This window comes from Tachypleus tridentatus, chromosome 13 (assembly GCF_004210375.1).
Source record: "Tachypleus tridentatus isolate NWPU-2018 chromosome 13, ASM421037v1, whole genome shotgun sequence".
Lineage (NCBI taxonomy): Eukaryota > Metazoa > Arthropoda > Merostomata > Xiphosura > Limulidae > Tachypleus > Tachypleus tridentatus.
This window is the reverse complement of record NC_134837.1, coordinates 266,414,912-266,438,535: the sequence shown is the minus strand read 5'-3', so window position 1 is coordinate 266,438,535 and position 23,624 is coordinate 266,414,912. Positions and strand designations below refer to the sequence as shown.

The window sequence follows — 23,624 nt, the reverse complement described above, 5'->3', positions numbered from 1 at the left end:
ACATTTGGTTAATATGAAATACTAAGGCTTTGTAATGCTGAAACCAGAGGTTCGATAGCCGTGTTGGGAACACAAATATCCCATTGGTTAACTTTATAAAACAAAGATACTTAAATTGAGTGATGACAAAAAATCGCGTTATTTTAATTACTTTGTAAATATAATTACTTTTACGAGATTACTAGACCTGCATGTGGTTTCTACTTTGAATGATATAATCTCTCGTTGATGGACGCCCGACTGATGAGTTCGATTAAAAAAATTCTGAATCACTTCCAGTAAGATAACCTTTCAGGTGAATCTGAATACGTGAAAACCTTTCTGTAAAGAAACAAGTTTGTTTTTCCGGATGTGTAAACAGACTGCGGCTACAGACGTAATCTATTCAATATTGACCAACACCTCAGAACGTACATGAAGTATTTGATTTATTACACTATTATTGTATGAAGTCATTCTCCACACAACTAACGTTGTAGTCAATTTGGTATAACCAGATTGAAGACGAATTAGTCCTAGTTGAGCTTTTATTATACACAATTCTTAAAGATCCACCCACATACGATACATTCATTTTTAAATACTAACCGTTCTAAAATTACAAACACCATCTTATAATTCTTAAAGAAACATCCTTCAAATAAAAATATTTTACAACAGCTACTATTAACATTTATTGATAAACAGAACACAAAAGTTTCGACCTTCCTTGGTAATCATCAGGTTTACCTTAAGTATTAATACCAGCACTTTGGAAATTCGCGATTTCACTTACTTTCGAGAAATAACCAAATATGGGAAAGGATATATTGTACAAATAAAACAGTGTTATTCATGTACAGAGTAACTGAAAATTAAGACATGGAAATATTATGGTTGAAGTCCAACCCACACATAGGTAACTTCAGAAGCTGAACAAAGTTATGCGTCGTTCTTCGTGAATTGTAAGAAATTATTCACACGAAAATAGTGGGCAAATGAAGATAATAGAAAACAGCATAAACTCGTGAACCAATAAGGTAAAGTGTAGTAAAGGAAAGTTCAAGAACAACATGGATAACTAAATTACATGGGTCGAAGTCTCCATTGGAAGATGGAAAATGCAATATATTTTAGGCTGAAATTTTGTTAGCCGTGGGCGTAACAAGAAGAGACTTTTATTAAACTAATTATACAATAGTAGGGACATCAAAACGAGTATTTGTTTCAAACGAATCGTTTGAGTTTCCTAATTTTAAGAATAGGTTATGAATAAAGTTTTGTACAACGTGTATTAACGTTTAATTTAGTTAACTTGAATTCAACATATTATTACTCTAACGTCAGGTTTGAAAAGATGAATTTTACAGTAAAAAAAATAACTTTGCAGTCAGAACTATTCGTACTGATCAAGTTTGAAAGTTCAATTTTGCTGCAGAAAGAGCCCTTTGCGAGCGGCAATCCGAACTTTTCAGTTTGTACGTTTGCCGCTAGGAAAAGTACTATGACGTAATAGTTGCCAAACAAACCGCTAACGCAAGCGTGTTGAATATAAATAAACATAGCCAGTGCATACGAAAAAACAGAAGCGGAGTTTGTTTTGACTGTGTTCTGAACAGTGTTGAGTAGCACCATATCAATTCAAACCTAGAACAGTTACTTGACACAGATCTGACAAGTTCTAGTGATGAGGACAGTTCCACGATCGAGTAGCGGAACTGTGAGTGTTACTGATAACTCCCAAGCAGGTTGAGAGTCCGTCATACCTTTAGTGGAAGAATGATAAGCTAAACTCATGACAAATATAGTCCACTGTCTGGACAAAGAAATCAAGGTTTCACTGAATTTCAGGATCTACAAATGCAAAACACGATAATTATCCAGTTAACTTCTTCCAAACCTTGTACTTTTTAGATTATATTATACTAGTTATTGTTTATCGCTTTATGCAGCACAAGTACCTGAGTTTGTCTTTCATGATGGCAAGGATAGCTTCTGAATGGTATAACCTGTATGCTGCAGGCTGAGGTCAGTCCTGGGCTCTATACGAGGAAAGATGGTGGGAACGATCCTGTCTACAGCCGATGTTTTCTTTTTTTTAGTCTCAACCTGCCTGGCTTGAAACCCACGGAATGCAAAACATTGGGATCCGATACAAAACATGAGCATTCAAAGTGATCTTGAAAAAGTTTTGGATAGTGTGAATGAGTTCAGTTCTTCCTATTAACAGTCTGCAGCCACTGTCGTCACCTTATCCGTTCCTTCTCCTTGCACGAAAACGAAAAGAAATTTTTGCCCGATGCCGAATCGTTTTTACAACCATAAGCAACGCAATAAAACATGTTATCGTAAAATAAACAAAGTAGCAATATCAAGACAAAAATAGCCTCAAAAAGTATGTAACCCGACAAAAGCACCGATAGATTTATATAAACCACCAGCATTGATAGGAACACAACGGTCAGCGCACTACGAAGAGCGTTTGGCAATTATTACGTCATAGTTGTAAAACGACACGGTAACAGGCAAACGACCTAGAGGAATTCGAGTTCGAGGACAGGCATATTTTGTTTCAAGTTTTACTTTCTAACTGAAAGTTTAAAAATATGGCAACTACAGGAATTATACCTAACCAAAGTACACTTTCTAATGCAATTGTTAAATGTAATGAAAATTCCCCTTTAACAACACGTTGTGTTTCGCTATTGCAAGTTATCTAGTCTCCTCCTTTTGAAGGAGATTTGATCTATGGTGAATACAGCTATATCCTATTATCTATATGAAAAGACTGCACTAGTTGAAACAACCAGATATTAGGTAGTTTAATTCCGTCACAATGAATGTTAACCGTGACTAGTATTTTATGTTCGGTATAGGTTGATGTATGTTTAGCCTATATTAATATAAAGAATTATAGGATGTAATTGTGCTGTATTGTTTGTTTGAAGGAGTGGGCGAGATCTTAAAGAGTGTAGGATGTAGTTTAAAACATTTTAGTTGGAGCAAGAACATCTAAAAAACAGATTTAGAGATAAAATTTTGATTATTTTGGAACTTATTAGAAAACCATTTCTATTCACTAACTAATGGTTAGTGTTCTAACCAAACGTTAAGTACCAGTCTAATTTTGTATAGATTTCTAAAAAGGATGGAAGTCCTCGCTACCGAAGTAATTATATGTAGTATTGCTCAAACGATTCAGTCACATTTGAAGGATCATTATCAGCTTATTGATCTAAAAGGAAATAAGGTATGTAATAGTTGTGGTTTAACTATAATAGTTAAATACAGTGAATGTTTATGTAGTTTTAGTTAAGTGATTTGAGATTAATAATTACACCGGAATAAAGTTAAATTTATTAATTTCCAAAAGGAAAAATAGAAAGTAACAAATGTAATAAAGTAAACAATCTAATAAAATTCATTAAACAGGAACCAGACCAATACGTAAAGGGAAATTCATTCCGTCTTACTACACGTGCAGGACGAACAGCCACAGGTTTCCCCTTCTATAGAGAGAGAATAAGATCACATGTGTAATAAAAATTGAAGTTTATAAGAACAAACATTAGTAACGAATGAAGATATAAACGTTTAGGGTTAAAGTTAAATTCCATACAGTATGGACTATATAAGATTACACATACCTGTACACTTACATCGATCTTCAGTGTCGGCTTTTTTATTGCATGTAGTGCACTTACAACCGTCTTTACCACAGGTGCACTTCTCGATACATGTGCACGTAGGATCTTAAAGAGAAATGTGGCACAAATTAATGAGGTGTCATGATAGATTGAAGTTCATTATGATATTTGGTTATGTCAGGAACGTTACTTTGAGGTTCATGTGATGTCAAACAACGAACGCATAGTTTAATCTTCGTAATGCACAATACATTAAATTCCATACTGAATGCGTATCTAGTGTAGTGCAGTTTTGTTACGATACTTCGTTAAGGATACGTCATTATGATAAAATTGTTGAAACAGGAGGCGAAGTCGTGCTTTTGTGGAATTACAACTGGAAGTTTTAACTGTTATTGAAAAACTTGCACCGTCTTTTAGATTGAGATGCAGACAACAGGATTAGCTTTCTTGTCCCAATATCACATTTAGATAAACGGGACAAGTTAAGTAGTGTTAAACCTTCGAAATCAGTTTATTTCAGTGGTACATTAGGAAGTCAGTGGGAGGGAAGAAATCCCGCTTAAGTGAGAGAACTACTATTGTTCCAACACAAACTGTCTTAATAGTTGTTTGTAAATAACACTTACATTCCGTTAAAGCCGCAAGAAATACGGTACTTCTGTGTATAGTTTGATACAACGACTCAGGCTGATAAACTTATTGTACAAGTTAATTTTTGTCAATTTCCAAATGACAAACATCTATATCAACTATTACAGCGCAAGGTAATTAGGGCTGGTTGTGTTCTAAAGGTAGTTTAGACGATATTGGATTAAAGCTATTGTTTCTGGATTTTATTTTCATATAAAACCTTATTTCAGTAAGGGGGATAACTGATAAATATTTAGTAAATTATGGATTCACGCTACTTCTTTAACGTTATGTTTAACTACGAAATCGTATAGAAGAGCATTTAAGCAGTATTGTTAAATAGGCAAGCCGCTAAATATGAATATTTAGATTCATAACTAAGAGACATATCTGGTACTTATTTCTTGAGGGAGTAGGAAACACAGATCGGTGAAATAATGTTTGAAGTTTCATTAAGTACATGTTAGGGGGGAGGTTAGTAGAGATGGTGGTGATCTCTGGATTTATTAATACGTAGGCTAACCATAACTTACAAACCCGGATAGTTTCTATATTTTATTAGAGGTAATGACAGTGGTATAATAAAAAAAGTATTGTGGTAAACTAACTTACCTCGAGTTGTGATGCTGCCATAAAAAAGGAATACTGGTAGTGAATACAGAAGTAGTAGTGGGGGATTCTGTGTACAACTACTGAATCACAACAAACCATTGCAGAGGTCATTTAGTCACCTAATTTAGAACCATTTCTAGAAATAGGAATGGAAGGACGGTTAAAAATGTTCAAGAAATAACAGTCAGTATTTCCAATGGGGAGTGTCCATTTTTCTCTAGTGACTAAAATATAGGTCATAGTTTGGGACTGTAAGAAGCCACGATGGGATCACCAGTGGATATATAAATGTTATCTAAGAACAGACTAAGTTTATATAACTGTGCCTGGATATGAAGGCACAAAAAAGCGATGGCAGAGCGTCTGGTCTGAAAAGTATAACCCACTGAGGAAGAAAAACAACTCCAGGTGGGATGTTTTGGTAAGGAAGTTTCGAAGCATAGTAAAGACAGTTACAAACGGAAGGGGTACAAAGAAGGTTCATGAAACTATGTATAAGCTTTGAATTGGAGAAGTGCAGAAAGCCCCAGTGCAGAGCTGAAGTACTTCGTAAATGCGTTCAAGCATCTTTAAGGTTGAGGGTCTGGCAGAGCCATGGACAAGCTGTCTATGGTCTAGTTTAAATCGAGTAAGATACGAGTAAAACAGAATACTGAACTACTACGCACGTGGTGAAAGAGGGAGACACGGAGGATGTTCAATGCTCTTCTATATTTGATCAATGGCTGCGAGACGTGTGGTAAAAAGGTTACCTTAAGGTTAAAGGTAAGCCCCAAGAACTATCTTAGGGACTACAGGTAGTACAACTTTACTGATGCGGAGTTAAGGATCCGGGTGAATAATGAAACATGTTTGATAATGTCCATGTTACAGCACTATCAGTTCCTCTCCCAATAAACTAAAACGTATGAAAAACAGGTCAGGGCTCTATGTAAATTGAGATTGTGTTTGTTGTTGGAAGATATGCCTTTTTTATTTATCAGAACGTAGAGATAATTCTGTGGCAAATTAGTAAACTAGACCGGACATCAGGACAAACCCCCTCAAACCGGGACGCATGGTTAGCGTATTTTTAAGAGTGTTCCTACATTGTTGTTGCAATGATTGGTTGAAATTTATCATTGTTGCTACGGCGTTAGTCTTCAATAGCGTTAGTTTATATTAACGTGTGTAGCTGTTATTAACCGATAGCTCTATCAGAAATTAGATTAGTTCGTTATTTGAGAGTAGAATACACATTGTAGTGGACGTGCACATGTGCAGAGGGATTACACTTAGTATGGGTAAAATAGGAAAAAAAAAAAACATTTAAATAGTTAAATATGGAACTAGAAAATCCAAAACAAGAACACTAACAGTTATAAACCACAAAACGATTACAAACTAAATAATTCTTGTAAGTAAATGATATAACCATCTGTATATTGAGAAACGATTTCCTACCTTTACACTTACAACTTCTTTCAGTTCCGTCTTTTGTGTTGCACGTTGCACTTACATCCGTCTTCTTTTGCCACACGTGCATTCTTTGATGCACGTGCATATTGGATCTTAAGAAGAATGAAAAAATTTAGCATAAGCGAGCTATGAATATTAGCTTTTTATTATAGTTCTAATACCAAATTAATTTACACATTTAATGAAATGTTACCTTGTTATCAATGTTTAGAAGTAATAAATATGTAGACATTATTAACGTACATTTAATACATATCACCCATAACTCTTTTAGTAATGACGACACCTTAACATTCATATCTTGTCACAAAAACACAAGGATTAGAATTAAGTTTCATGAAAGAGAAAGAATTTAAATAAACATAATTTGAGAAGTGTAGTTTTAGGTTATCTAATAAAGTTTCAATTACAACTAATGGTTAAGTGTAGCTTATGTTGCAACAAAATATATTATTGATAGGAGTTTAATGTAAGAGATATTAGCTTCACTCTCATTGCAAGCGAATGAATTGACTGAAAACAAAAATACCAAAAGCTATTTATATCCAGATTTTCACATTAAAACAAAACCGATAACCTTAGATATACAATAACACCCTTGAACAAATGTCATTTAAATTTTGTTTATTACATTACTCTTACTTACACATATTTAAGACACTTTAAAATTATTACTTAAACCAAACTCTGATATAAACATTCATTCACCGAATTCAACTTACATTTAGACTATCACTACTTCTCTGTAATACTATTTGACACAAGCTCATTACCAATTACATTAGACGTACACCTTAATATACCCATCATAACATAACAAAACTTCAAACCTACCACCACACTGACAAGCTACGTCCGTCATTATTTACAACTTAAAACGTTATTACAATACGTCCTCTTCAAACTGTAATTCCCATCTCAACTTACTGTGGTTGAAGTTTTTATTTTACTCGTGTAAACGATTCGTGTGCAAAATGAACAACAACGTACCGTGTGTTATTTCTAACCAATCATGATGAACAAACATTTCCTAATTATCATAAACAGTAATATATCTAAATATTTCATATAACAGGTCTGACCTTGTAAAATAAAGTTTAACACTAGATCACTGTAACGTCTACTATTGGTGATAAAACACACGTAACTACACAAGTTAGATGTATTGGTTTCTAATGTTTTTTTTTTATTTTCTAGTGTTTAAACTTAAAGATAATACAAATACCTCATGTCAATTTCATCAGTTGTAAGATTGTAGTCTCTAAGCGCTAGAAACCGGGTTTGAAAACAAACCAACCAAAAACACAACGTAATAACTAGTACACAAAATTAAAAGAACGAAAGTTACTATGTAAGTGTCAAGTGATGTTAATAAAGTGTTACAAATCTCACGTCAGATTTATAATTTAATTTATTAACAATAATCCAGTTACCAAGATCCAATCAACTGGTTACATAAGGATAGTCTATGATGTAAGAAAAGCTCCATTGTTAATAACATAAATAGTTGACACATAAAACTGGTTAATATATAATGATGACAAGTTTATTAAAATCATTCTTTGAATTTGTTACTCAGACCAGTCAATTATTGTAATTTCAAACTGTCGACTTTATCCGCTGTATTAAATATTGATGGACGTGTCATTGAACACTTTTAATATTATAACGTCTCCTTAGCTGGATCACTTCCCCACACACTTTCCAGTTTATCACAAAAAAGTGAGAGATCATAAAAACTAAAGTTTGGGGTTTGATTCCTCTAGTGTCCAGGTTTGTACTTATACAAACAGACAAACTTTTCTCATTTCTGTTTATAAAACAGGACTGCCACTTCCTCTGGTTTTTATTAGAATCATTGGTTTAGGTGTTTCTCTTCATTTTGTCATTTGGTGATATTATGTCCGACAGTTGAACTTTGAAGAGTGTGTGTGTTTTCATATAGCAAAGTCACCTCGAGCTATCTGCTGAGCTCAATGAGAGGAATAGAACCCCTGATTTTGCGTTGTAAATCCGTAAACTTACCGCTATACTAGCGGAGTGCGTACTTTGAAGAACGGAAAAGAAACGCAGGTAACACCAGTATTTGTGTCCACATATGGACGTAGTTTCAACAGATCACCTAATGTTGTTGATTTGGTCACAAAGACTGATGTAGTTAGAGAGAATTTAGAATTTTAGTGTTTTTTATGTTCTGTGTCTGTGACAAATAACACTGATAATACCATATGAACACCATACTAATAACACTAATAATACCGTACTAAGACGTGTATTACCTGATAATGGGACTGCTTAATCATTGTTGGTAGAAGTTGGTATAGTTTTGTTAACATTATAAAAAATGAAACTTATTTTTCAAAATTATCTGCACCTTATCAAAGTTCGAGATGAATGTAAGTGAAAATCCGTGCAAGGCTCTTACTTTCATGTTGGATAATCGCCTGTGTATTACAGAAATCACATTGTCCAGTGTTCCCACTTTCCCCACTATGTTGTCTAAACTCAATCTGTGATTGTGCAGTTGAAAATGAAAAAACCTGACGAGCGCTAGAACATCTAACCCTAATCACTGAATAGATTCAGATAAACTTCACAAATATAAAATGTCTCTTAATTACATAATGTTTTAACAAACTGTATGGCTTTAAAATGTGCTGCACTAAACAGCACATTGCTGGACTATGCACATGATTTGAGATGGTTTGGTGATTTGGTGGACAGAGAAGTCTTCCCAAGTCAAGATTCCAGCAACCACGAATGAACGTTCTCATGCTACTAAGAAGTCTAGAGGTGTCCTCTTCCTTAGATCAAAATATTATTGTTGTAATGGTTTCTGCTGGTTCGTCTTAGGAATCCATTAACATGTTATAATCTTAACATTACCAAAACTGGTGACTGTAAGTATAATAAGAAAGCAAAATTCGAATACATCAACCATGTAGTTTAGGTCTTGAAACAACGCACATGTTTTAGGACATGTGATTATGACACAATATTATTGAAAAATAATCAGAAGACATCAAGAACAATGATTAATGTATAGCTAACTTAATTATCACTGAAAATATTGGATATCGTGAAATATGTAAGTATGGTGGAACGAAGTCTATAATATAACCATCAAAGAGGTGTTTCACTATATTATATCTAATTATTAGAAGTGCTTGACTGTATTTCTTTGATTATCTGACCAAAGCTTTGCTAGAAATCATGAATAAGAGAAACTATTGTCCACTTTACAGGACACGGAAGAAAATACAACATATCTACTTTATAGATTACATTTCTAAGTTTATTTCTGGTGTAAATATGTATTATAAATAGAGATCTCTTTAATTTGTAGCTTTATAATTTTTAATTTGATTAACCTGTAGTTCTATGAATATTGTATTTATAATAGACTTTAAAAAACCCTATTGGTGAAAGTCGGAAATATATTTGTGTAGCTATTCTTTTGTTAACTTTTTTATTCACTGATTCATCATACTTGTATATCAAATAGGGGGGACTGATCCGCACTATGAACAAGTTACATATAAATCATTTATAGCTTTGGGTTAACACAAACGTTAAAACTAGCTTTTTACTTCCTCTAAGTAAATGTTTCGTTTCTTTCTGTAATTGGTCGACGCCAATCATTATCGAAATGAGAGGTGCTTTTTATTTGTTCTTATTGTGATCATAATATATTTTGTAAAGATAAGTAAGTAATGTACATTATTCCCAAAGTGCATTCCAGATTTTCCACTTCATAATCAGGATACAATTTCTCAGTAGAATTCACTGACAATTAACAGTCTATTGATGAGTGTAACTTGTGCCTCTGATGTGTTGAGAGTCTGGATCTCATATAATGTATTTGATAATTTGTGATGAACTATACCGTTTTTATAGCTTCAACATATTTTAGTGTTTGCAATAAATTTAATGTAAAGAAATGTAATAATTTGCTAATTAAAGAAAGTAAATAAATAAATTAGACACAAGAAATAAGAAAATGAATTTCTTACATGAAAATCTTGCTTTGTTATTGTAGGTTTAATTTCATAATTATAGCTTTGATGGTGTTTGTATGAAAGAATATAAATGAAATATTTATCTAGTATATTTCAAAATAGTCCTATTAGAAACAATTCACTACTTTTCTAACGGAATAAATATTTTTTGTTTGTATTTTTAGATACCATGAACAGTCAGAACGATGAGCACTATACCACAGATTCATCAGTGAATTCACACACCTGAACAATGATATTGTAAAAACTTACATGTGGTAGAGAATGTACACAAGACACAACGAAGAAGTCATTACATGCTCTGCCCTTATCGTTCTAATACAAAAAACAACATTAAACGACATTTCGCTTCCATACTCGTAACATCCATAAAATCACTTCAATGTTGCGGTTCCCATGTCTCCAATAAAGCTACCTTTCGTTCACACACCAAGTCTGCACATGGCGGTGGGTGCAGGTAGCGACTTTTGTTGTCGGTCTTTCTGTAATAAAGCACTCTTTCGACGACATATGGGTGTTCACAATGATCACAAAGATTTCTTTTTTTGCGCACCATAATTATTCATGTAGTCACAAGGGCAATTTCCAACGTCATAACTTGAACCTTCATGGTATTGAGAACAAAGGAGAAGAAGACGGGAACATAATCCACTTCACTCTACTTCAATCACCGAACTATGAGCAATGTGCAGAAGATAGAAATTCACAACTTACATTTTCAATAATCTTTATCCACAGTAAAGAATGGAAGCAGACATAAACAAAACTGTAATCTACACAGCCAACACGTAAACTATTCAATGAATCCATTCGTTCTTCAAAATCCAATGAGTTTCAACAAGAGCCGTTTCCTTTTAAAATACAAACTATCTTCTACAAGTAACCTGATGTACCGAATAAAACCAATGAACTAGAAAATGGATGTTTTACTGAACTTTATCCACAACCCACCTGGATAACACCAGGGAACTTCAATAGTGAAATACTTTCTTCTGGAGGTTCCTTATGTAGGAAATTTGTTTTCAACACTAAATACAATACATTCCAAGAAACGCCCTCTATTCATAAATTAACATTTACTTAAGCGACTGCAACTCAGTCAGTATTTTTACTATCTGAAGTCTTAACAGATAATCCACAACGTTCTGATGTATTTGTAAGTGACAGCAAATATCTTACAATTTATTTGCCATTTGGATATCCATCCAACAAATGTTAGCAGTTTAACAAACTTTCTGTCCAAGACAGGAATGATATTACATCAACTATCTTTCCTGGTGATGACAGATTCGCTGTGTATGTTGAGGACAATGATTAAACTCATTTCTCTGAATATCATGTGCCCGTATCTTTAAACATTAGTAATAATTCATACATATTAGAGACTAGCAAGTTTGACTCTATTACTGACAAGTTACACAGTACATCATACATCAGTTCAGAATCATTTGTGGTTATCTTTGGGTCATTCTATCCTGTTTCTCGATAATTATCCTGTTAATTCTCTTCAAGAAAGAGATAAGTTTGTGAATATTTTTTATTCTTGTGCAGTTACAAATTCTAAAACCCCTCGAAGAAATACATCCACAAGTGATATTAGAATACATAGATTGGCAGATGGTTCTGTCACTACTGGGTCGTTTTCTAGAAACACCGGAAATACAGAATCACAACTTCAACCTGAAGATGATAAAAGGTTCAAAAGAAATAAAGAAGCTTCATTTCCACCTGGTGAGTGGGTTTATAACAAAAATACTGACTAATATTGTACATATCAAATCATCCGTTAGGTAATGTCTGATGTTAGGTTCAGAAAAAGAGAAATGACTTCAAACGCTGTTGATGTTATTTAATAAATAATGTATGTTCCATTACTATTAATTACTTTCTGCCAACGATTCACAAGCTTCTGAATGTCACTTCTAAAAAAATTCTTGGGGTTTGGTGGAAAATAATGTAGAGATAGTAGCTTGATATCATTATATGTTCCAATCTCTTTTCCATCAAGATAGTTCTGTAAAGTTCGGAATACATGATAATCAGATGGGGCAAGGTCTGGAGAATAAGGAGGATGTGAAAGTTTTTTCCCAGTCTAACTCTTCAATCTTTGCAGATGTGATCCTTGCTGTATGGACCCGTGCAGTACCCTGGTGTAACACAACATCTTAACGATTGATCAAAGCAGGCCTCTTTTCTTTCAATGCAAAATTGAAGCGCTCTAAAAGTTGAGAATAGCAGTCTGGTGTAATTGTAACATTGAGTGGCAGCAACACAAAGTTGATCACACCAACAATATCCCGCCAAACGTTTAACAAGACTTTCCTAGAGTGGAGGTCCATTTTGGGCTCTGCTATAGCCAGTTTACTTGCACTGAGCCATTGTGAGCAGTGCTTAACATTTTTATATAATGTCTATTTCTCATCTCCAGTCACTAGCCTGTCAAAAAAAGGTGGGTTTCGTTCACTAGAGTGCAAAGAAGTGCAAAAGTCCACTTTTGCTATTAGGTTGGCTTCTGTCAAATCATGGAAACTTCCAAACAAACCTTCAACATTTTCTTTCATTGAGAGACTTCGCACCATAAACACCTTGAATGTTTCATGTATTTTCTGCTGCACTATTGCTATTTTCTTAACTCATAAAACATTATGTACCTAATGTGCTTCTTAGACACATCAATATTCATAATTGTTCATTTGATTAATGATCTGAAAAAGTGAGATTGGGTTACTTTGTTTTATTTGTCACACGTTTTTATACACGTCCTATTACATATTTTAGTTATTACATCCTTATACAAAGATACAAATGATGATGCACTTTCTGTATTAAATTTTCGGATAATACTTTTGGGATGACCTGACATATTAGCAAAGAAAGATAATAAACGTTTTTCTTGACGTCTTCCAAAACTGTAAAATATGACTCAATGTTTTTTTTTCTTTTTCTGTTTATTATGTAAATTAGTATGATGTTAACTTAATGAGAAACTTTAACCGTGTAAATTATGTACAATAAACCTAATTAATTTTGTTTTGCAAATTGTTTTATGCTAACCTTCACCATGTTACTTCATTATACTTATTTGTACATAAATATTTAAATACAGTTACATTACTTATGAATATAATATTTTATTCATTAAGACAATACCATTTTCTTTATGTGGTTGTATAACAATATCTCCAACTCTTGTGGAATTCTTGACAAGTATACCGAGGTAAGAAAGAATTTTAACAAAGCAAATGACACCAGAATTAAATTAGTTTTACTTTTAATATTATTGATGTCAGAACCAGATAGTTACTTTGTAAGGGGTTTAATACATACATGAATATTTCCAGATCATTTGATTTCGAAAGGTAAGATGTAAGAACCAAGAGGTGTGTGTGTACTTATTTAGTTAGGTTAGTGTTACTGCTAGTCGGTGTGGTTATAAAAACAAGACGCCTTTTTCCGTGAGCAGGGAATTTAGTAAGTTGTTTTTTACTAAATTTGTATTTCTTGTGTGGCGCAAATTGTTTTAATAGTGTTAACTCAATAGACTTCAGGGTAGACGTTATGGTCACTACCACTCATTCCTACACAACCCGGCAGCGTTCGGTCAGTTTTATTGTACCGCCAAACTCTTTACATTGACAGTTATTGATTCAGTATATGAATTATTGAGGTAAATAGTTGTGGAATGTCTCCCACACTTTGGTAATGAACGTTAAAAGGCAACATTATATCATCTGGTATTGCGCAAACTCTATCGAGCAGTGGTAACTTCAACTTTAATAGTCCCTGTAGAACCGGTCAGGCAGAATATAAAATGGACAACACTCCGATCCGCGTTTTCAACCTCCCTCACGATACAATAACGTCAGAGCTACAAACATATGTTCGTGTAATTAAAACAGAACACGAGTGTCACCAAACGAGAACTGGTGTTTTAACCACTTGTATCAATATGAAGACATTCCGAATTTAATTTAAATCTAAAGATTTACAATTATGATCAACTAGCCAGGAATGTGCTGTTTATATTGCCGTTGTGGCCTAAAAGACCACCTGTCAAACTAGCGTAACACGTTACATTGTAAAACACGCTTGTCTTTGGCAATAATAGTGACATGTGCTCAATTACATGTTAAATATACAACGGTGACAACATTTCGCGTATTTGGCCCCACTGCGGGTAAGGTAGCGAAATAGAAGATGATACAACGGTAATAACATTTCGCGTATTTGGCCCCGCTGCAGGTAAGATAGCGAAAAAGAAGATGATAGAACCCACGGTGACACAGACTGTACCACAGGTACTGACATAGGTTCAGCTTCCTTTCTAGGTAACGACGGCGACCCAGTCTACAATGGAGGTACAACCCACGCTACAAAGTCCATACCCGTAGTATAAGCAGATATTATGGAGGATAATGGAGTGGAAGGTGAAGTTACCAACTTTCCTGCTTTCTCTGTACCTTTATTTAACTCTTCCCATTTGCCAATTCATGTAACATGTTCTGAAATAATAAGATAGCGCAGTGGTTATCAAAGTGAGATAGCCTCTCACCTTTCGCACTCCAGGTAGATGGCGTTGCTACGTGTTTCAAAGAAAGTAGTTTGAAACGTGTTCACAACTCCTCATTACCTGACATAACAGTAAAACAACAGTGAAAGTAGACAATTCTTCCTTAGGGGTTTATCCAGTCAACAGGTGGACACGGATCCTCTTTATTTCTTATGATCCCTTTTCTGATCTTCAGTGAAAGATGTGATTCTATATTTCCAGTGTTTTAAGAAAATGACCTACAAGTGACTGTAATTTACCTCTCGCTGTAAATCTAAGTATTCTAAAATGAATTTAGAAGTGTTTTCTCGAAGTGTTTTAGAACTCGTGGTTACATAATGAGGAACGACATTTACTAAACTTTCTTCGTCTTGAACAGGAATAACAGGATAATTCTTGAGAAAATGATTTTAATAACCAAAGGATGGCCACAAATGATTCTGGACTGATGCCTTTTTGTTATCTGGACATATCGATGTACTCTGAAATCCGTTGGAAGAAAATTCAGACTTGCTAATCTCTAATTAGTATAAATCGTTGTTTTGAGCTTTAGCAATATTTTTTTATCATTGCCCTGGTGACACCAGTAGAGACAGTGGACGAAATATCATTCCTGTCTGGAACAGAAACTGTATTCAAGTGTTGATATTTGTTGTATTGATGTCCCGATGGCAAAGAAACTATGTAATGTTTCCTGTCATTTACATTAAAACGTTGTGGATCATGGGTTAAGATTTCAGTTGTATCGATAAATCTTATTTTCACAAGTACAGGAAGTTACTTTGAATGTATTGTATTTACTGCTCTAACGAAAATTCTTACTTAGGGAACTCCTGAAGAAGTTATTTTAGTCTTCAAATTTGTTGGTTTTATCCGACTCGGTTATGCATACAATTTACTCAACATCCATTTTGTAGTTCATTTATTTTATACCAGGTGACTCGTAGAAGATTGTTTGTATTTTAGTAGAAAATGACTCAAGTTGAAATCCGCTAGCTTTGTATGAACACATGGGAATCACTGAATAGTTACTTCTATTATTATTTGATGGTAAAATTCTCGACGAATTTACTGGAACTTTAATTGGTGAATATCTTTCTTCATTTGGACATTGATCATCTTTCGGTGGTTGAAGTAGAGTTGAAGTCGATGATGTTCCCTTCTTCTCCTTTATTTTTATTTCTTTGTTTTAAATACCATGAAGCTTCAAGTTGTGATGTTCCAAGTTGCTATTGTCACTACCTGAATAATTGCAGTGCGCATAAAAGAAATATTTGTGACCATTGCTGGCACTTATATTTCGTCATAAGTGTGCTTTTCTACAGAAGGACCGAGAACAAAAGTTGCACGTGCACTCACCACCCTGTGCAGATTACGTGGATAAACGAAAGACAGATTTGTTGGAGAATTGAGAACTGCAGCATTGAAGTAATTTGTGGATGTCATGTGCATGGAAGCGAAATGTCATTTAATATTGTTTTCATGTGTAATGACTCAGTGTTCTGTTTTGTTTCAATCCTCAAACACATGTAAGTTTTTGCCAAATGACTCTTCAGATGCGTATGAACGCATTGATGGATCTGTGGTATAGATTTCTTTCATTCTGACTGTTTATTGTATCTAAAAATATAAAGTTTTATTCTATTACATAAACATTGAAATGTTTCTGATACGACTGTTTTAACTGTATGTCTTGATTACAAGTCGAACGCCTTAATCCACCAGACAATGCCGGCCTTATAAATAAAGGATCATAGTGTCAGACATCATATTTTTTCTACATTTAACATAGGTTTGATTTTATTATAGCTTCTTCCACGTGAATTATAACATTTAAATCGTTTATTTAATCTTTGTATTTGAAAAAATTAAAGGTTTTGTATTTATTTATTTATTTCTATAAAATAGTACAGATCTAATTCATTTTATATATACATATACATTTTTATTTTGTGTATCAACATATGAGGTATAAGTATTTCTTGTTAATTTAATTTTGATAAACACATTTCTCAACCATACTGTCAACAAAAGCAACAATATAAACAAGTTTTTAAGAATAGTGAAATATTTGATGCATTTAGGTTCATTAATTTAGGTAGTCGAAATAATACATTATTTAGGAAAAATATGTGGACACATTACATTAAAAATTCAAGCTAGTTTGGGAACATAATTTTTTTACGTGATGCTCTGGTGGCATAGCAGTATGTCTGTGTGCATAAAACATTAGAAAACGAATTTCGATATCCATGGCGGGCCGTGCAAAAGATAGCCCATTGTATAACTTTGTGCTTAACTGTAAACAACCTAATTGTCGGTGGCTGAAAGTTTTCTACCTTTAAATTTTGGATTTTATCTATATAAACATGAAAATATATTTATCGTTATTTGAATGTTTAAGAAGTTTTTAAATTGGTTTTCTGAAACTCCGAGAAGACCAAAAACTTACAACATAGTATAAAATGAGAAAGAATTTCATATATGAAAGAATATTGATTCTTCGACAGTGTTAAAATAATATTTAACACATGAAGTAAATGTTTGATCAACCTATGTTTGGCATAAACCGGGCAGTTAATGTTACTGCTTGCATTTTACTATGGTTTTTATAAATCTACTGTGTATCATAATGTACTTTCCCAAACAAAATTGTACGTAATTATGTTGCTACTTCCTAAAGATAAACATTAATTTAATTTCTTTGTTACTTGTTAAACTTGCAGAACTATAAATTATTCATTATTAGTGTTCAAAGTAACTGCTTTTAAGTTTGATATAAAATAATATTATAGCTTCGTTACATATATATTTTGTTGTTTTTCAATATTCTATGGGACTTTAATTATTTTGTATTCGAAGTTCCTTTTATTCAATAAATGTGCTCTTACGACATACATTGTAAATAAAGTTCATCAAACTGATCTCAATATATCATAACGTAGGAGACTGTTTGATTAGATATTATCGATTTATTCATTTTGTGAATGAATATCTTACGCTTTCCTTCGAGAAAGGTTCAAGCAGGTTTTTTAAAGTAAGTCACATGACAAATTTATTTACGTGAACTGGAAAGAGCCGTACGTAAAGTTTATAAGTCATTTACGCAGAAATATAGATTTTCGCGTGAAAATAATTTCTCCAAAGAAAAGTTACACGTAAAGTAAATAGTCGTAGAAATGGAAGGCTTTAGGTTTAATATAGGCCTAGCTGTTGATATATTAGAGTGAGATTAACGGTGTTGAAAAATGTAAGAAAAATAATTTATTTCATAAATTCTAATAAAATTGAACCTCAAGAGTCATCGAGAAAACCCAACTGTAGGAAAATTCTAGAGCCATGTGACAACGTTGGGATATCCTATGAAAGTCGGTGTATTTTTTGATATATAGATATTTAATCTCACTTTTAACAATACTAAGAGATTATAGGAATATAACTAAACCATTAAAACAGGTACACGTGAATAGAAGATCGTTACTAAGCAATTTGAATGACGCTTGCCCTATTTGACCCTGACATTTAGTTTGGTACGCTCTTTCCTGTCGAAGTGCTCGCTCGCGCCACTTTCTCGCTCTGGGAGTTTGCGTGGATTAGCGTGTCGTTCTTTGCCGCGTGTGTGTGTGTGTGTGTCATCCTCATAGGTAGGTATGGCTTCTGCCCTCCGGCCATACTTTGTTTGGCCGCGGTCTATCCGCTTTGTGGTGCCCGCGGCCTCGCTATCCTCGGCGATTATTAACGTTTTGAACGCTGCTGTCGGGGATAGCACCACTGAATGTTTGCAACATTTTAGAAAAGGGCAGTATGTGGCGACGTTCGCGTCGGCCGCCCATGCCCGTCGCTTTCTGGACCAGGTGGACTTTCCCTTGGGAGACCAGCGTGTGTTCGTGGAGCCGGCCGGACTGAACATTAAGTGGATAACACTCTGGTCGGCCCCATTCGAAATGCCCCATGACGTCGTCAAGGACGTGTTGACAGCGTATGGGACTGTCAGGAAAATAGAGTTTGAGGCGCAGCAGTCGCGTCCTCAGGTGTGTACAGGGACCCGGCGGGTGTGTATGGACATGCAGACGCCAGTCCCAAACTTTCTTACGGTGTAGGGGTATGGGTAATATGTAATTACCCGGGTATGCGTCGCCTCTGTCGCCGTTGTGGCACAATGGGCCATTTGGTGGCTGACTACCTGACCCCGCAGTGTAGGTTATGTCAGACTATCGGACATGAGGACAGTGCCTGCACCGTTAAGTGCGCTGTGTGTGGTGGTGGCCACGCACCCTCGCCGTGCCCGAGGCGTGTGACTGCATATGCCTCGGTGGTTGCTCAGCCGCCGCCGACACCTATGCCCCGTAAGACCAGGGCGAAAGGGACAGGGGCGGCAGCGACTCCTACTGGGTCGACTGCAGTGCCTGTGGGTGGGGCCCCCGAGGGGGCACCTGTTGTTCCAGAGGCTGTGGCAATTCTACGCATTCTCTCTGTTCAACTGCTTTGCGGTTGACATGATTTTCTTGCAGGAGACTCATTTTGCCTCTCGAAGGGACCACTTCTCGTTCTCCTCCCGACACCCTGTACGTGCCTTCTGGTCGTTTGGCACTAAGCGTTCGCGTGGGGTGGGGATCCTTTTACACTCGTATTTTCTTGGGACCATCCTCGCGTCACATAGTGATGCTGAGGGAATGGGTGGTGTACGTTGATGTTGTCACTGGTGATCGTAAGATTCGGCTTGTCAATGTCTATGCGCCTGTCGAGCACAGGGAGCGGGATGACTTCTTCTCGGGATTGGACAGGCTAATGGTCACACAGGTCGATATCGTTCTTGGGGGCGACTTCAACTGTCTTTTGGATCCTCACCTCGACAACATTGGGGTGAACCTGGTACTGGTGATCGGAGTATGTGGTCCCTGCTTGCAGTGCTGTCAGATTTCGCTTTTTGTGATGTCTGGCACACGGTCGTGGCATTTCATCTCGCCTTGACCGATTCTATGTGACACCTGGCCTGCAGCAGAACCTAATAGGGGCTCGTGTTCATTGGGTTGGGGATGCCTCGTTTTCTGTGTCTGATCATCGGGCATTTTTTGCTACATTCCAGGATCTTGTCCCCATTTGTCGGAGCTCCGGTGTGTGGAGGCTCAACGTCTCCCTCCTGGTTGAGGATGGGGTGGGAGATGCTTTGCTTGCCCTTGTTCGGGGACTCTGTTCTGTCGAGTCTCTCACCGGGTCATGGTGGACGGGTCTCAAGGAGGCCTGTGCATGTTTGCTAAGGCAAGCAGGCATGCGGCTTTCGAGGGCTCGCCGCCGGGCTTTGCGGGGCAAGCAGGACATCTTGGCTGCCTTGCTTCATGGCAGACTGTCAGATTGCTGGGTTCTTTCGAACATTGGGGCACTACGTAAGGATATAGATTTGGATTATTCCAAGTTGTTCCGAGCAGCGAGCGTCTCTAGTCTGATTGAGTCGCTCGATCCTAGTGCTGCCACCAGGGTTCCACTGTGCAAGGCACGGGAGATGGCTAAGACCCGCCACATCTCCAGTCTGGTGTTGGAGAATGGTCGTACGTCATCTGACATCTCTGACATTATGTACACGTGCCATGACTATTCTCGCCGTTTGTTTTCGGCCTCGCCCGTGGACGAAGGGTTGTGGGGCCTCTTTGCGCAGTTCTTGCCCTCCCTCGATCTTTCCTTTCATGACCAACTTGTGAAACTAATCTCCTTGGGTGAGTGTTGGTTGGCTATTCGGTCCATGCAGCTTGGTAAGTGTCCTGGGCCTTTTGGCTTACCAGTGGAGTTTCACAGCAACGTGTGGCATGTCGTCAAATCCTCCTTTGTCTGACTATTTAACGACTGTATGACTGCAGGGTTTCTGCCACTGGGAATGCTGGATGGGTTAATTACGCTTATATGTAAGGCTCCCAGCCAGTCTGAATATCTTTCCTCGTGGCGTCAGATTTCTTTCTTGAACGTGGATGCTAAGATCATCTCTAAAGGTTCTGTGTGCCCGTTTGGGTGCAGTCATGCCTTCCTTGGTCCGCTGCACTCAGCCATGTGGCGTGCAGTGCAGGAGTATCCAACAAAATCTGGTGCGCCTCAGGGACCTGTTTCATTTCATCTCAGAACGGGATATCTCTGCGGTCTTTGTGTCCCTCGATCAGAGCAAAGCCTTTGATCGAGTTCATCATGGCTTTCAGTGGTTCGTTTTGGAGAGGTGTGGCCTCCCTCCAGTTTTTATCCGCTGCGTAAAGGCCTTGCACACGTCCGCTTCGAACAGGCTCTTGGTTAACTGGTACCTGACGTCCTCCTTTCCCATCTTCCAGGGGGTTCGTCAGGGCTGCCCGTTGTCCCCAACACTCTATGTGTTGGTTATCGAGAGCCTGCTCTCTTACCTGTTCCACTCGGTCTTAGTGCGTGGTCTCCAGCTGCTGGGGGATTCGTGCATGACGTATGTCGCGCATGCAGATGATGTGAACCTGTTCCTTGAGAATGTAACATCCTTAGGTTCAGCGCTAGCCATCGTTTATTGTTACTCTCGGGCCTGCGCAGCCCAGCTAAATGTCCCCAAGTCTCGTGCGAGGGGCTTTGGCAAATGGGTCTCGTCTGCCGACTACACATTTGGTCTGGATTGGAGCCCTTCCCTGATCACCTGCTTTGGGGTTCGTTTTCTCGCTGGCCCTGGGGCTCCTTGGGAGAGAGTGGTTCAGCGGGTTGGGTCGGCCGTGCATGATTACCGCTACTGCCCTTCCAACCTGTTTCACAGGGCAGAAGTGGTGCAGAGGAGGATTTTCCCCTTGGTCTGGTACCTGGGAGCCGTCCTTCCTCTGCATGACTGCACAGCTCTGGCCATCGAGCGCATTGTCTATGTCTTCCTGTTGGGTGGCAAGCCTGAGACGGTGTCGAGGCACTCCTTGACTCTGCCACCTCATAGGTGAGGTCTGGACATCCCATGTGTTTGGACCCAGTGACTTTCCCTTTTTCTGTCTGTCTCCTTACATTGTCTGTCCATGGAGGATCACCACTGTTGCCACCTGATGCAATTCTTAGTTGGCACAGGGAGCAGACTCCTTGGTATTCCTTTGAGCCTGCATATACCTATGTGTTTGGCCCCTACGACCTGGTATGTCGCTGCTGCTGCTGCGTTACGGCGGTGTCGTGCCGTGTCTGCCGAGGTACTGACGCACTCCCGGTCTCTCTACCGATTGCTGGTCCCTGCCTGTACCCATAGGATTGAGCGCTACCACCCTGCTCTTCCGTGGGACGTCATCTGGGGCCGCGTTGCACTACACCATGTTGATCGTCACCTCCAGGCTTTCAACTGGCGCATGGTGCATAACATTCTGCCTGTGAGGGACCGCTCCTCTCTTGGAACTCTTGTCCAACTGAGTTGTGTCCGGTGTGTCACGCACAGGTGGAGTCTGTCTTGCACAGGTTTGTTCTCTGTCCGACGTCGCCGGAGATCTGGGAAAAGGTTGCGGGCCTTTTCCGTGTACCCTCCCTCTCGGCGGAGACCATCCTGTAACATGTACCTGTCCCTGTTCCTGGCCACCTGGCGTTCACCTTCCAGTAAACATTAACCATCTTTAAGTACGTCATCTGGCTTACCCGGAACAAACTGGTCTTCGAGCATGTCCCGGTGTCGTACTTTTCGATACTGAGTAGGACCAGGTATGGGCTGTTGCTCCGCCTCGAAGCGCCCTACCAGCGCCTGGGTTCCGGGACTTTTTACCAACTCTGGCGTCCGGACGTCTCACCCATTTGTGCGTTGGTGGGGATCGTGTTGAAATCAGCTTCTGTGGTGGGGATCGTGTTGAAATCAGCTTCTGTGGTGGGGATCGTGTTGAAATCAGCTTCTGTGGTGGGGATCGTGTTGAAATCAGCTTCTGTGGTGGGGATCGTGTTGAAATCAGCTTCTGTGGTGGGGATCGTGTTGAAATCAGCTTCTACCCTGCCTCTACTCTCGCTTCTTTTCCTTTTTTGTTTATACAAAAAATCCTGAATCCACTCTCGTATCTATTTATTGTTGTACATATTCATTGTTTTTTATCTCATTGTATATATTTCATGTTGTACCTCTTACTTGTTTTCTTCATTGTATATATTACATGTTGTCAATATTATTTGTTTTTTGGTTATTGTTGTACTCATTAGTTGTTTTTCTCTTTGTATATATTTAATTTTATACATATATCTTTTTTTTTCTCAGTGTCTATATTTCATGTGTATATGCTAATTTTTTCTTTTGTATATATTTGATGTTGTATATATTACTTGTTTCTTTAGCATACATTTAATGTTGTTAATATTAATTGTTTCTTTTGTATATATTTAATGTTACACTTATTAATTGTTTTCTCTTTCCTGTCATGTTTGCTTGTACTGTATCCTGTTGTAAACAAATTTCAAATTTTGCGTGGATTCTTGTGCCGTTCTTTGTCGTGCTCGTTACGGGTGTTTATTGTGTGTATTATAAATAATGATTGCCCTCTTGCGTGGTGAGTTTGTGGTGGTTGCTACGCTCCCTCGCGTTGCCCGAGGCATGTGACTACGTATGCCTTGGTGGTTTCTTGGCCACCGCCCCGTAAGGCCAAGGCGAATCATCTGGTTCTTTACAACTGGATAATATTCTGGAAATATCCAAAATCCAGGATCATCATTCTCCCCAGAAAATGAAAAGATGGATGATGATCACTTGAGACATGAAATGGTTGTGTTAAAAGCAAAACTTTACTCGCTTGTTAT

General features: G+C 37.3%; 1 long non-coding RNA gene across 2 annotated transcripts; it reads right to left on the bottom strand.

Annotated features, from left to right (window-relative positions):
• Positions 1–3,313: 3,313 nt before the first annotated feature.
• LOC143237960 (uncharacterized) lies at positions 3,314–7,223 on the bottom strand. 2 transcript variants are annotated; one of them, XR_013020354.1, is made up of 4 exons: positions 7,164–7,223; positions 6,315–6,421; positions 3,627–3,731; positions 3,314–3,488 (listed from the first exon to the last, which is right to left on the bottom strand). It is a non-coding gene; the product is annotated as an uncharacterized LOC143237960 (long non-coding RNA). The 2 variants fall into 2 exon arrangements; XR_013020353.1 differs by having other exon boundaries at positions 7,052–7,186.
• Positions 7,224–23,624: the final 16,401 nt, after the last annotated feature.